This window comes from Paralichthys olivaceus, chromosome 15 (genome assembly GCF_024713975.1).
Source record: "Paralichthys olivaceus isolate ysfri-2021 chromosome 15, ASM2471397v2, whole genome shotgun sequence".
Taxonomy (NCBI): domain Eukaryota; kingdom Metazoa; phylum Chordata; class Actinopteri; order Pleuronectiformes; family Paralichthyidae; genus Paralichthys; species Paralichthys olivaceus.
In genome coordinates this window covers 17,946,314-17,960,634 of record NC_091107.1, presented here as the reverse complement: position 1 = coordinate 17,960,634, position 14,321 = coordinate 17,946,314, and the positions used below count along the sequence as shown (strand labels likewise).

Here is a 14,321-nt window from a genome sequence, read left to right as displayed (position 1 = left end):
CTGCTCGTTTCGGGACCTTGCGTGCATCTGTCCACATTTAGTGTCAGTCGTCTCCACAGCCGTGATCCAGATGTTGTGGCCGCCTCTGCAAATAGCGCCCCTCATCACAGCGCAGCCCCGCGGGGGAATTGTTCGCACCTGCAGAGGCGAAGTGTTAAAGGTGATAACAAAAGGTTGACGTCACCGGGCTCGTCCTGATCCTGCCGCACAACCTCGACCACTGAGGAGGAGGAGGAGGAGGAGAGCAGCAGGGGAGCAGCGATATTTTCTTTTAACCATAACGTCTAATGGTTCGTGTCTGGGAGGAAAAGGTCTATCTCTGATCAAATTTCGGGTATCCTAAGGGCGCACTTAACTAATGGGATCCTATCGATGTCCCCCCCTCCTCCTCCGAGCCTGATCTTTACACGGCGGAATGTTAATGTTGCCACAGCCTGTCCGTGTTGTGTTTGGCTGTCCCGGGTCTGGCTTTATCACTGTAGTCCCTCTGTAATGACATGGAGCCTGACGGATATGATTAAAAAGGGGTTGCCGTTTAAGCAACACCTCTGTGACTGGCTGTGACTTGACTATGGATGTGAACATCTGTGATCTGCTCATGGTGAGATGATTAAACTGGAATCTAATGTTGTGTCCACATCAGCATGACAATTTTGATGTTTTAAAAATATCTCTCTAAATGTAAAAAAGCCATTAAAGTCTCTTTACAATAACTATGTTTAGTTTATGTGCCCACTGATATCCTGTGCTTACTCAAACAACAGCCTGACATTACTTGCCCAAAAAGTGCAGCTTTGCAACACAGCTTTCTTCTCCTACATTTTCCGAAGAGCAGATAATTAAATTTCAGACCATGTTGTCTGGGAAACTCGGGCCCCTCGACTCTCTGCAATTATCGTGTAGTAGAAGGAATCCTTTTTGCATTGAGGTGCTATGTTTCCCAGCAAAATGAAGATTAATTAGGTCTGAGGAGCAAATGACTGTAAGGCCTCTCCCCATCTGTAAAATGCAGTTAGCCTCTAATGACAGGAGTCAGACACCTAGATGAATGAAAGTGAAATGCTGCACAGACACTGAGATACTGTGATGCAAAGGTTAATAGCTTATTACAGTTTGTGTTGTCTTTATATTTAGTGCAGCTAAAGCTTAATACTGAAAATAAAAGTTTGGCTTAAATATTAAGTCAATTTCTGTGTAGAAAAGAAGATGTGTTGTTGCTGTTACATAAAGATTTGACTGATTAAGTCCAAAATGCAGGAAGCACCTTGTTGACTTGTTTGTCATGCCGGTCAGCATTGTAGAAAATTACAGTGTTTCACCAAATTGAAATACCACTTGAATGCATGTGTTAATTAGATCCCTGCTCAGCTTTTCAAAGTGTCTATCCTCCTCTGCCCATGAGTCATGTGCTGACTCTTTGACCTGTCACCACAAACCCAGAGTCTTTGCCGAGGGCCAAACTGACAGGAAAGCAAGTTTGTCTTGGTTTTTTCGGCCAGCCACTGACAAATATATTGGATGTAATATTGATTTACATCGCAGGCAGAGAAGAGTAATTTCCTTTAAAAAACTTGTGTAGCATCTCTGCTGCTTTAGGCTCCCAGTCGCCAGTAGATGAGGTTATTTTCTGTTGCAGAAAAAACATTCACTTACTGTGAGTGGAAACTTTGAAGTAGGGTGGTGAGTGGAGTACGGTGTGACTCTGATATGCACACTCACATAGTTTTCTAGAGACCAATCTTACTCGTAATCTTACTTGCAAACGGTGAGCTCCTCACTCTAAAGCCCAAATGTTTAGTGTTTCAGTAGGACAGCCAAACCGTCTGATTCCAAACATTAGCCTTGTTTCAGACAGAGTAGTAAGAGGATAACATCAAAGCTCTGATTTATTTCTTTGAGATTTCAGAGCAAGACTATGAATAACAGATCACAAAGTACAAAGAGTGAACCAGAGAACTTGAGCAGCTTTTATGTTTCAGCTGTTGTTGGGATTCACAGGGAGCTCATTAAAATACATTGATTAGTAACAGTCCTGATTCTGTGATTGTTGACTGTGAAATGGCTCGGCTAACCAGCATATTTTTGATGCAATGATTCTCTGCGCTGCAATGAGCCACACGGCTGATGCTGATTTTGGTTTATTCAGAAGCCAGTCATTTGATGTAGCATTTTAGAGACGATACTTAAATTGGAAATGCGTAACGCTGCATTCTCCCCAGTGTGATACTTTTGTTCCTTTCATATTCCAGCAGGAGCCCTGTGTATGTTAAATCACATGCAGGTGTTGTCTGTGAAGTTTATGTGCAGAGCAGATTTGTCGTTTCCTCTCACTGGTTGTTTTAAATGAAATAATCACTGCACGAGGGTGGGTGGGCAACCTTGCCCTTTTCCCTAGCTGGACAGCAGATCAAAGATTTCCCAGGTACCAACGATCTGCCAACCGGCTCCACCTTTTTGTCCTCCAGTCACCATTTCAGCTGTCAGCCCACACTCACCCACTCAGCCACCCACCATTTGGAGAGACTGTCTATGAGGCCACCCAGTGCCTTCTCTGCTTGAGTGTGGTTCCAGACAGGGAGCAGATGTTTGGTAGCCTTTGTGTGAATGGGCAAAGTCAGGAGACACAGTGTGAGGGTTAAACGTAGGTCAGAACTGCGGCCACATGATACATCCAGATCAGGTGTTTAGGACACCATGAGCAACTTCTGGATACCTCTGATAACAAGGGACTGACCTGCAGGGCTTATGCTGTGGGTCAGCTGTTACATGGTATTTAGTTTGGTTCACATGGTTTGTTTTATGTTGTGCCAAATAACTACAGGCGATGGGGCTGATTTGATGATACATATTGTGTCTTTGTTTGCTACATTTCTGTTTTCTTCATGGCTTTTTTAAATATGGATTTTCATGTTAGCCGGCAGGTCCAATTAGGGCAAAAAGCCCCACTCTTGCTCGGTGGTTTGCATAATCAGAAAATCAAAGCCTTAAGCCAGGTAGTGCTGCAAACTGATGTTACAAATACCAAGACCAAAGGGCTTTTTGAAATTGTTGTGTCTTCAGCTTGAGTGCAATCAGCGTAGGATCTGAGCCTCCTGGTGACATTCATGACATGAGCAGCAGTCACAGCGGCAGGAGGAACAGGGCTTAGCTTAGGTCCGCATCTGTCTGATCAGGCTTGTTGGAGGCACCAGAGACAACAGGGTTGTTTATCAACCTTCATCTCACAGGAACAGCAGAAGAGCACAGCAGATACTGTTATCTGTTTATGACACAAGATAAGGCCGTCTCAATCGGATCACTGACCCTCCACAGAAAATATCCAACCCAATACCAAGCCTTCAGCAGTAAGAGGCTGCCAGACGAGTCCCGTATCACTCTTAAGTAATCCTAATAGATGCCATTAGCATGTCCGCAGTTATTGCCGCAGTTTTCCAATGTCCATGCCAACTGTACATATCTGGGCATCATTAGCCACCACCAGAGAGGCTCAGAGTCTGGGGTCAGAGAGAATGCCACAACAAAGCACCAGTAAAGCTGTGGGGGATATCGAGTGGAGGGGATAGAGGGAGAGTGAACTGAAAGTGTCATAGTTGGCGCAGACATAAGATAGGACTAAGCTACCAGAGGATTAGAGAGGGAGTAGATGTAAAGTGCTGTGGGCTAATTGGGCTGTATTTTTAATATTTCCGAGGGTTCATTAGAGACTAAATTGTTGAAGGATTTCAGTGCTGACTGAAGTCTGAGGGCTTTTTTCGGGACAAGCCTCACAACCTGAATAATGGCAGATCATTTTTAATAGCAGATCAGTCTTGTCATTGACACGGGGTATGATGTCTGTTATTAAAATGATATTTTTATCTCTGACAATTTTAGTCATGTTACACGGTTGCATTTCCCCATTCTTGCTTGTAAGCCCAGTTGTCTCCAGCAGTAAGAATATAAATGCATTCATGTGTTTGGATATTTTTAAAACATATATTTCAAATCCCTTTTTTTTAATTATCCTTGCCAAGAGAGTAGCTGTGTGAAATTGGTAGAAAAACTCTACTTTTTGCTCTTTGAAATATTGAACAGGACACAGTAGCCCAGAGGATGGAGTTTATGTTTTCATACACTTACCCTCTCCCATTCGATAAAGCAGCCAGTGTCCTCAAAAGCATGGGTGCTAAGAGATGTGCTGGGGAGGGATGGAGGCTGAACTGAGAGAGCTGCTGAGGGGAGTGGTCAGCACAAGGCACTTTGTCATGACCCTCCTCAGTTTATCATCAGTTGCACCACTTCTCCAGGCCTCAGTGTGTGGGTGTGTTCTTTTATGGTGCATCCAGTGTACCGGAGAGCGAGTGGGGCTCTTTATAACCTTCTTACCCTCTGGTCCTGTTTGCAGCCATTGTTGGACTCAGTGATTGGTATCTCCGTGTCTTGAAAAGTAACCAGATGACATTCTTCCTGTTGTTCAAAAGGGCCCAGGGTTATGTTGTGAAAAGCGGCTGAAAGGATGGGCTAAGACTGTGACCTTCGGAGGCTAATCTCTGGCATGTCATTCACTGCCTGTTTAAAGCAAATGCAGACCTTTCTCTCTGATAGCAGTGTTCAAAGTCAAACAAGGCAAAATGTGTTTTGATTTTTTTTAAAGTTAAACACTCCAAAAACAGTCAAGTTCGTTTTTTCAGCGAACCTCATGCCATAAAGGAACTACAGGGTGTCTCATAGAGGCTTTACTGAATCGTTATTCCAGACAGGCAGTGTGTCTGACACCTACATTGTCCAAACAATCTCTCCAGCCTGTGACTGAGCCCTCTGTACACAGACCTGTGGCATCAGCAGCCCCTCTGTGCTGCATGCTGAAATACCGCCACTGCTGTGAAAGCAGAGGGGATGAATTAGTGAGATGGTAAACACCGGTGCAGCTCTCAAACTAGCTTATGTTGTTTATATCTCCTCCTCTCTGTTGTATTTGCTGTCTTCAGCTGGCTGCGTTTCCTGGAATGTGCAGAGATGCAGTTGTCGGTCTGCGGGGGGATGTTGGCTGTAATCACAGTTCATAGTTCAGCTCTTCCGTCAGACTCATCCGAGCAACAATCAGACATTATTCTCCTGAACTAGGTGACCACACTTGACATCACTGACTTTGTACATTGAGATAATCTTTTAATTTTTACCATTAAGATTGTTGGCTGCGCAATTGATTCATGTAATTTTTTTCACTATTAGTTTTCAGACTTGCTTCTTAAACTTTGAACCACAACTGTTACATTTCTGCACAGCCTTCACATCAGAATACGATGTTTTAAGAAAGTTACTCTACACCATAACTCTGAAAACCCCTTTCACCAGATGCTTTTAGTTTACAATGAGAACAAGTCTTTACCATTAGCGTGTTCAAGGGGATTTGCTTTTCTGCACTTTAGAATACACTTAACTGGCATTGAGCTGTTTTTGTGCCCGTCTGAATGATCTCTGAGTGCTGTGTCCTGTGAATAGCACTCCTGCTTCCTGTGTTAGCTCTGTGCCACCTGTATGGCATTAAAAATGGGGTCAGACCTCTTGCTGGAGCCTGTTGTTTTGGGCGCCCCTTTTTTAGGAACCAGTTGTGCCGGGGAAAAGAGAACCTGTCAGGTTTTTAAAGCCTCTTTTGTCAAACATCTCTCAACAGTTAATGATTGGCATATCTCCTGCCATTTCCCCCTTTTGTTTGCTGCCATTGAGTTTGTGAGCAAATAGCGAAATTGACCATTACGCGTGATGTGTTCGCGGCCTGTGTGCATGTGCATGCATAAAAAGGCGAGGTTGTTTACAAAGGAAGCATTGAATTAGAAAAGGAAAATGTCAACTTTTATCATCTTACTGCACAACCATTTTGCATTAGTCAGAAAATATCCCCTGAAGTGGTGTAACATCCGCAGAATGAGATTGAGATAGAGAGGGAGACAGAGTGGGGGCAGAGGGAGAAGGGTGGGCCATGATTTGAAAGGCATACTTGAAAGTACTCGTGTGTAAAGAGTCCTGAGGCAGGTCATGTTGCCGTGTGACAGAGAAGCATTCGTCTTGCCGCGTATCTGACGTCCCAGGGTCTCATTGCAACGGTTTGCCTGCTCTGCGTGTCGGCTTTCTGTAATTAATAGCCGGTAGCCCCCTCTTCCCCATCGAGGGACCAGGTGCTGCTTAGATCTGCCCTGGCATGGAGAGACGCTGCTGGTGCGTTCCACTGTTATTGGGGTAAAACCCACAGATGTCAGCAACATCTCTCTCTCACTTAAAACACCTCAGCTGAGTGTGTACATATCAACACACCGTCCTAGACCCAAAACAAAGAGAGGTATAATCATTACTCTGAATTTTAATGGTCCACTGCTGATGGATAGCTTGCTGGTAAAAGATGTGGTTCATTTAGTCTACTTTGTGTCAAGCACCATTGTGCTCATGTCCTGTGCTGTTTAGCAGGGCTCGCGGCCCTGACAGATTGCCGTCCCGATGGGGAGATTTACCCAGCCAGCACCGCCTATGGCACTGACACCATCATTAGGCTTTGATCAGCTGCAGTCTGCAAGGAGAAGAAGAGAGAGTAATATTCTTGATCTAATTACTAGGAGACATTTCAGGCGGTGTAATGTGTGATTTAACCTCTTGTCAGAGGCTATAAAAGGAAGCTGGGTTAATCTTCCTGGCAACCTCTTTTCCACGCAGGGGAGAGTGCCTTTAAATTTCCATTTCCCATGAAGTGGTAAAAAACCGCTATGGCAGAGTAGAACGCTGACACGCTACTGAAGAATCTCTGTCAAGGCAAGAGTTTTCTGACCTCTGAATGTTAGCAACAGCTGGTTTGCAGGACCTCAGGTGCTGTGTCCATTTGGAGAGTTGCAAGTAAAAAACGCTGTTCATTGGATTTTTTTAATGCTTGTTTTGTATCCATCATTCTTTCGCTTGCTCTCTCTTTCTTTTCTTTCTCACCATCACCCTCCAAACTCGCTAGCATGAGGAGTGCAGGAGACCTAAATGAACAAATAGATTGGAAGTGCAATGGAGGGGTTTGAGTTAATCAGTCAAACGAAGTTAAACAATTCTTTGGACATAAGGGATTAGTCTTGCCTATATTGAGCTCATCAGAGCTTATTCTCCCCAGCGCTGGGATAGGCTTTTAGGGCCAAGGGCCATGGCCTCACTGGCTCCACGGAGCACCACACACGCACCCCTCAGCATGCTCCGTTGCCTCTGAATGACCCACCACTCTCCTCTCCCTTTGTTACCAAGCACAATTGGAATGATGGATTAGAAAATTAAATGCAGACCTTTCTATGCATGGCCACCAAGGCTCAAAGTCTCATTTACTAGATCTCTGACAAACCTACTTGAAAATGGTTACCAGGTTCACTGTACTTCTTCTCACTCCTCCAGAATGAGTGTGTCTTTAACATTAAAAACATTTGAGAAGAAAACAGCTCAGTAACTCTTTGTCAACATAAAGGGCGCTCAGTATCTTGTTTTTACAGGATGACTTCCTGAGTATTTTCCTCCCTCTTTTATTACTAAGTGCTGATCACACTGATAGGAAGTGGCCCTGATATGATGATTTGTAGTGTTGCAAGCTCAGTACTCAGCTGGAACCAGCCTGAAACTGCTCTATGTTACCTGTGTCCCCTCCATGTTCCTGAGAGCAGAGCATTTACCCTGTTGACCCACAGATTAAACTGACCTTCTCGACTCATGTTCCCTTTTAAATACCATCCTGTCTTTTCACAGTTTAGATTTATTAGATATTAAGTTTTCAGTCACTAACATGGTAGTAGTAGCCACTATAGAGTTTGTTTTTTATTTATTTTATGTTATTTACTTTTATGTTGTACTAGTTTTAACCTATAGTAATAATAGTTGTTTCTAGTATCTAATTCCTCATGTCAGGGCAACAAACCCAGGTTTACATTTTTTACAGTATGTCTTCCACAAATTCTGATCTTATTTGGTAGAGCTGAAACGATTAGTGGATGATTCCATTAGTTGAACAGTACAAATTTTTATTTGGATAATTGACTATTTACACTGGTGACAAGTCCAGGATTTACCCTGCCACTTGCTCAGTGTCCACTTGGATTGGCTCCTGCTCTCACCTCCAATCCTCATGAATGGATAATTGATTATTTGTTAAAATATATCTTCTAATATCTATAATGGTAATCATATAATGACATTTTCCTAATATTATGTCTGAATTAATAATAACTCTCCACAGAGGAATCTAAAAAGCTACTACTTTGTATGGCACCTTCACATGTTATTTTCCCCAGTTATGGAGAGTTTGTGATGTATTTCCAAATTATGACTTTGTTTTCTGGGTGCTAGCAGCTTCCCTGTTATAAAGGACTCATTTATCTTGCTGTTTTCCTTTTTCAGTGCAGTGCAAGTATAATTTAGTATTTCAAAGTTCAGTTTTTAAGCCCAGGTTTCACTTTTTCCCACACTAAGCCCAGGCCCTTGCTATCTCTCGCCCCCTCTGCCCCATGGTCCCTCCTACAGTGCAGTGTGAAGGGGGGGTTGCCGTGCTCTGTAGAGACCCCAATTAGCAAGACTAGCAGGCCCACTGAAGGTCACTCCCCAAGCTTTGAGTAAAAGAAAAAGAGGAGGGCTGGGCTGGTCAGAGGCAGCTCAGAGACTGATGGGGCTGCGACTCTCAGCCGGGCCCAGGGGTTCTCACACAATAACCACACTTTCTTAACAGCAACAGCAGTTTGCATATTCCACATTTTTGCATTGCACAGTGTTGGCAAAAAAAGTTGCTCGGGATTTTGTTTAAAGGTCAAGTGTTCTCGGCAGACTGTCATAGTATATTGTGACCATATCAGAGAGATCCATTTGTCATTAGCTCCAAAGTCCCCTACTTCATCAGCCCGTGTCTGGTGACGGCTATCTTGGCCTGATTGATAGCTCTGTCCTTATTGAAGGAACGGGGGTCGATTGCAAAAAATTTGCTGCTGGATGCATTAATGCAGTGTTCAATGGCATAGACCTTTGAGCATGCCTCATCAGTCTTGAATCATTGGACGGCCGCAGGAGATCTGTATGAGCGGGCATGATGCAAGAAAGTGAGGCGCAGAGAGAGAGGGCGATAGGAAAAAGAGTTTTTATCAGTTGGGCTAACTCTATTACTCATATGACTCTATCTCGCTGCGACAGACAAGACGAAGAGATTGAATATTTTGATTTAAGCTTTATGTATTCAGGACTTTTCACTCCATGCACACACTCATGTTGTCACTATGAATATTTTATTAAAGATTAATTTCTGCATCGCCTTATCAGTTCAGATCTGCAGCATCCAGTGCAGAATTCAATCAGACCTAAACCTCAGTTGTTTGTATATTATAGATATTATAAAAGATATACCACACTGTATAAACATTATATATATATGAATAGATGAAATACATTTTCTATATAACATTGTCAATATGATTGTTCAATCCAGTTATTAGCACTGAGACAAAACTTTTCAATGCAATATTTATATAAATCAGAGTTAAACTGGCATGAATCTTTTATTTAAATCTGGAAGAATAAGATGAAGTAACCAAGGTAAGATATTGGATGCTACCTTTTGATACTTGAGTTTTTGATACCCAGCTGGAGTGAAATTCTGAACTGATTTAAAATTCACCTAAACTGGCTGTTAAAACTGGCACCAGAGGCTTTTAGCTTGTGGGTGTCCAACTCCTTTGACATCTCAAAATATCTGGGCCCTTTTACTAATGATGCAAACTGAACTGCAGATTTTGTAATGTGATAATCATAAGATAGTTTTGTGGATGTTATGTGACATTTGGCCTTTTTGCTTTGGTATAGGTGTTGTTGTGATCGCTTTTGTTTATTAAACCAGTATCTGTGTAGGCGTAAAAAATTCTGGTGCCATGACAACACCAGTGCACACCAACGGTGTGTGTAGGCTGACAGGCAGACAGGCCGACAGACGGAGGGCCCTGTGAGCCTGGCAGGGCCAGATGTTCCGATGCAGGCACGGACGTGAGATGTTTGCCACACCAGGGCCTGTGTTTGCCTGCCGCTCCATTGAGTCACAGACTGGTTGCCCGTCGCCTTGAGCTGGTGTCTGCTGGGGGAAAGAGCCGGGGGTGGAGACTTAATCACATATACACAGGAGATGAAGAAGAGACCGCAAATGTCTTATGTGTCGCCAAAAGCCAAAGGAACAAATCTCACACAGGCCTGTCCAGTGGAGAAGGATCTCTTTTATTCCTTGGCTGGTCTGTAGGGGCGAAGGAGACTCGTTTGGTTGCTGGAGGCCAGGCTGAATGTCAGAGCTGCCACGAAAGGCGGCTGACCTTACCAACCTTCCATAGGCACGGGATGGAGACATATCAGCTTTTATTGAACACATTCACAGCAGGGTTTGCAGTCAGTATGTAGAGTTTGTTTCTGACGTGTTTGGCTGCTGCACGTCTCTATGCAGCAGAATATTCTCCCCAGTTCTGTGCATCACACCTAGACATGTATCATAATCCACTCTTTCTAACTGAACCAACTTTACTTTAGTTGAATCTCAGTGAGACTTTTTTCTTTGCCCTGCATGTCACTGGACCTTTATAAACCAACAATAAGAAATGAAACTGTGTATAAGGTAACAAAATTAAAGATGATGCTCTAGTTCACTAAAGTTCTGTTGCCTGCCAGTCTTCATAAATAATACAGTGGTCCTGAAGTATTGCAGTTTTTAATTTTAACAGATGTAGATAGACGACACACTTTACTTCATTACAGCCCACAAAATATTACAATATTATTAGCAGTCTAAACCAACACTATGCAACATGTGATCAGTATGGCAAAAATAAAATAAGACTAACAGTAAATAGAGTACTGTCTTTAGTACAAAATAATAAAAGGTTGAAATGTTTGAGTTCTCCTGCAGAGCTCGACCAGGCATGAGTCTAATTAAGCTTTTTTCTTTATGTGTGTGGGAATGTATTGGTGTATATATATACAACTCGTATGGAAGAGAGGGCAGTTAGTATAATGGCACAGTGGATAAATCTCTCACAGCAGGCCAATACTGTGCAACACTGGAAGCTGTTTTTTGTACGTTAAGCCCTTTTAGGTTGATTTGCGAGAGTCAGCGGTTGCACAGTTCTGCCGAGCAGAGCATCCACCCCACCCCACAACGACCCCTCCTTTTAGAACAGGCCAGCCACGCTCGCAAACAGGCCAGGCCAGGTTAATGCTAGGTCACTGATACGAGTCTGGGTGGGACAAATACGGAGAGACAAATCTTTTTTTTTTTTCTTCCCTGCAAGGCATTATTACTGGTGTATGTAGCTTGTGTAGTTTCCTTTGCATATATATTTATATACACACACATAAATATATATGCATATGAAACTATGTGTGAGAGAGAGAGAGAAAGAGAGGTAGGGAAACAGCTGCATTGATTTGATTTTGTTTGCTGAGTACTCAGAGCAGAAATGTAAGCTGTGGGAACACCTGGAGAGAGGGGAAAATGGGAGAAGAAGTGGTGGTGGTGTCATCTCTGCTACTGGCTCTGTACCAAGCATAGACAGACACACACACACACACACACACACACACACACACACACACACACACACACACACACACACACACTCACACTCACACTCACACACACTCACACACCCCTTCTGTGTGTGAGGGTAGCCTGGGATCCCAATCAGCAGCACTTAACAAAGCTTTCCTCTTTCTCCCTTTAATCGCAGGCTCAATTTGTCACTGGGGTGTCCAATTTCTGATAAGCGCTTTGACTGAGAGAGGCGAGGTGGGTGTGGGGGAAGAACACAAAATGGATGCACCTGCTAACAAATGAAATCAAACCACTCCATCTTCATTTCCCCTTTTTATGCCAGCTGGAACAATGCTGCTGCGCTTTAGCTCTCAGCACATTGAGTTATTTCTCACTAACCAGGCAGACAGCCCGGCTGACTTACAGTCAAATGATTAGAGGGAGCTCAGAAACCTACCTTTTTTAAGGTTTAAAGTCTTAAAGGTCCAGTGTGTAAGATTGGGTGAAAGGGAACAGAAATTTAATGTAGAATAATCCTCATGATGTTTTCACAAGTTAATTTCATCTAAATTGTATGAATTGTAGTTTTATTTACCCCAGAAAAGGCCCTTTATATTTAAATACTTAAACATTAACATTGAGGGGCTCCTCTCTACTGAGGCCACCATGTTTTTTATATTAGTCCAAACTGGACAAACTAAACACCTTTTGAGTTTTTATAACAACTGAAGCTACCACAGGTTCTTTTTCATGTTTGGAAGTAGAGGGTGAAGTGAGGGGTATTCAGCTGCAACATGAAATTTCAACTCTAGATATCACAAAATTCTACACACTGTACCTTTAAAGGGATAGTTCACTGAAAACTAAATTCACTCATTATCTACTCATCGCTATGCCGATGGAGGGGTGGGTAAAGTGTTTGAGTCCACAAAACACTTTTGGAGTCTCAGGGGTAAAAAGTGTCGCAGCCAAGTACACAGCCCTAAAGAGCAGGAAATGTTGTTCAGAAAAAATTTTGAGTACATATATTTTTGTACCTTGAATATCTTTGCATCAGATCAGTTCAATATAAGCTCATCTGTTTGTTCAGATTTCACCACACCTTTTTGCGATTTGTATAATCGAGCTTTCACACAAGTGACGTGAAAAAACAGATACCTTGAGTCTGATGGACACACACATAGTTTGCAGTATCGGTTTAGTATCTGTTTGTGTATCTGTGTCGGTCTAGTGCCATTCTAGTCCTGTAACAAACCCCAGAGTCTGGTATTTGACACAGCATAATGTGACTCAGCACATTGTTGTCTGGTGTTATTTGGGGGATATGTGACGATAACACAGAGATGGTGGCACCGTTGAGCAGATGAAAGCAGCAGTTTTGATCTCATATGTATGAGTGCTGTTTCTGTGGTGGCTCGAGTTACTCCAGAAGATAAAGAGTCTTTTCTCTGGTGCTTACCTGCATTCCTGTGCTTCTCAAGAGTTTATCTGCTGGTGTCATCAAAAGCACCAGGCTTGTGTAGTGTGGGCATAGAGGGATGGAAATGTTATTCTTCTGGTTCAAAGTGGTGGGTTAACTAATGGTCAACCACTTCGGTTCAGGCTGAAATATCTCAACCAGTTTGTACATATATTATCCAGTAAACTATTTCAAAATGTAATGGTTGGATAGACACAATATTGATGACTCCCATATGATGTTTTCAGATGATTTGGGTGATCCCCAGACTTTTCATGTAGCATGAGGTTCACATCGTTGGTTTAATGGATTGCCATAAAAAAGTTTAAAAATAATTTGTTTACCTCAGGATGAAGTGTAACAACTGTGTTGATCCCTTAGTGGATACTTGTTAGCATTGTTGTTTCGAACATGTTAGCTTGCTGATGTCATTTGTACTATAGCGTCTCTAGCATGGCTGTGTCTTCTTGACATGTGCTTCTACTTTCAGCCTTTTTTACCTGCAGTGTTAATTAAGAACAGGCCCAGCCTCTAATCGTTGTCATGGATGATTTCAGCGCAGCCTCTGATAAATTTGACTCATTTTATGTGCCAATCGTTAATTAGTGTGAGATTGTGAGTAAATCCAATCCTGTCTCTAGAGCTCCTCTCTGGGATCTTTGCTCTTTCCTTTCACTTCATGTCATATCTTTTTTCTATCTCTGTCAAGTGTTTCGAGAGTGTCATATGTGAGATGAGGCTGTTTTTTTCCTCACTGAGGCATGCACAGCGTCTTGCTGCACTGGATGCATTTTCAGCAGATAAATAAATAACAAGGCTGGCGCCCCTCACTTTGGATCCCCTCTGTTTTGGCAGGCCATCGCCCCTGCATTTTCTATCAGGTGTAAACATGTCTGTCAAACGGCACAGCCAGGGGCCCTGGCATTTTGGCATTCATGACGCCACGCCATGCGGTGCTGCCAGCACTTTCTGTCTGCCCGCCTGACCTTGGCCAGGCTTTACATGACTGAGCACACTTAGTTCTACCTTACACATTTGTAGGGCTCTTTGGGAAGCCCAGTGGGCTTAAGTGGCTGTTAGTGAAACTGACCCTGAGTTGAAGAATGGCCCTTGGATCGCTGTCCTCAAAGCGCTGACGTGGTGGACGAGTAATGAGCATGACAAAGCTCTGGCAGAGATAGCCAGGCCTGGCCGGGACACTCACTGCCTGATATCTTCTCATCCTCTCATCTCGCCACCATTACTGTCATCTTCTCCACTGTAAGCAGCCATGGAATTCATCCAAGAGGGCGGGCCACAGGCCTCCAAACCGCTGATGTAAAGACA

The 14,321-nt window shown here is 43.2% G+C and overlaps 1 protein-coding gene across 2 annotated transcripts in view; it reads left to right on the top strand.

Moving 5' to 3' along the window:
* fam222ba (family with sequence similarity 222 member Ba) overlaps positions 1-14,321 on the top strand; it is a 29,090-nt gene that overhangs the window by 706 nt on the left and 14,063 nt on the right. Inside the window, exon 1 of one of the 2 annotated variants that reach the window (XM_069539793.1) lies at positions 485-601. The exons of the other annotated variant lie outside the window; for it this stretch is intronic. The gene's annotated coding sequence lies outside the window, so the exon portion shown is untranslated. Of the gene's footprint in view, positions 1-484; positions 602-14,321 lie in introns of those variants that run through there. 2 annotated transcript variants of the gene reach the window in all.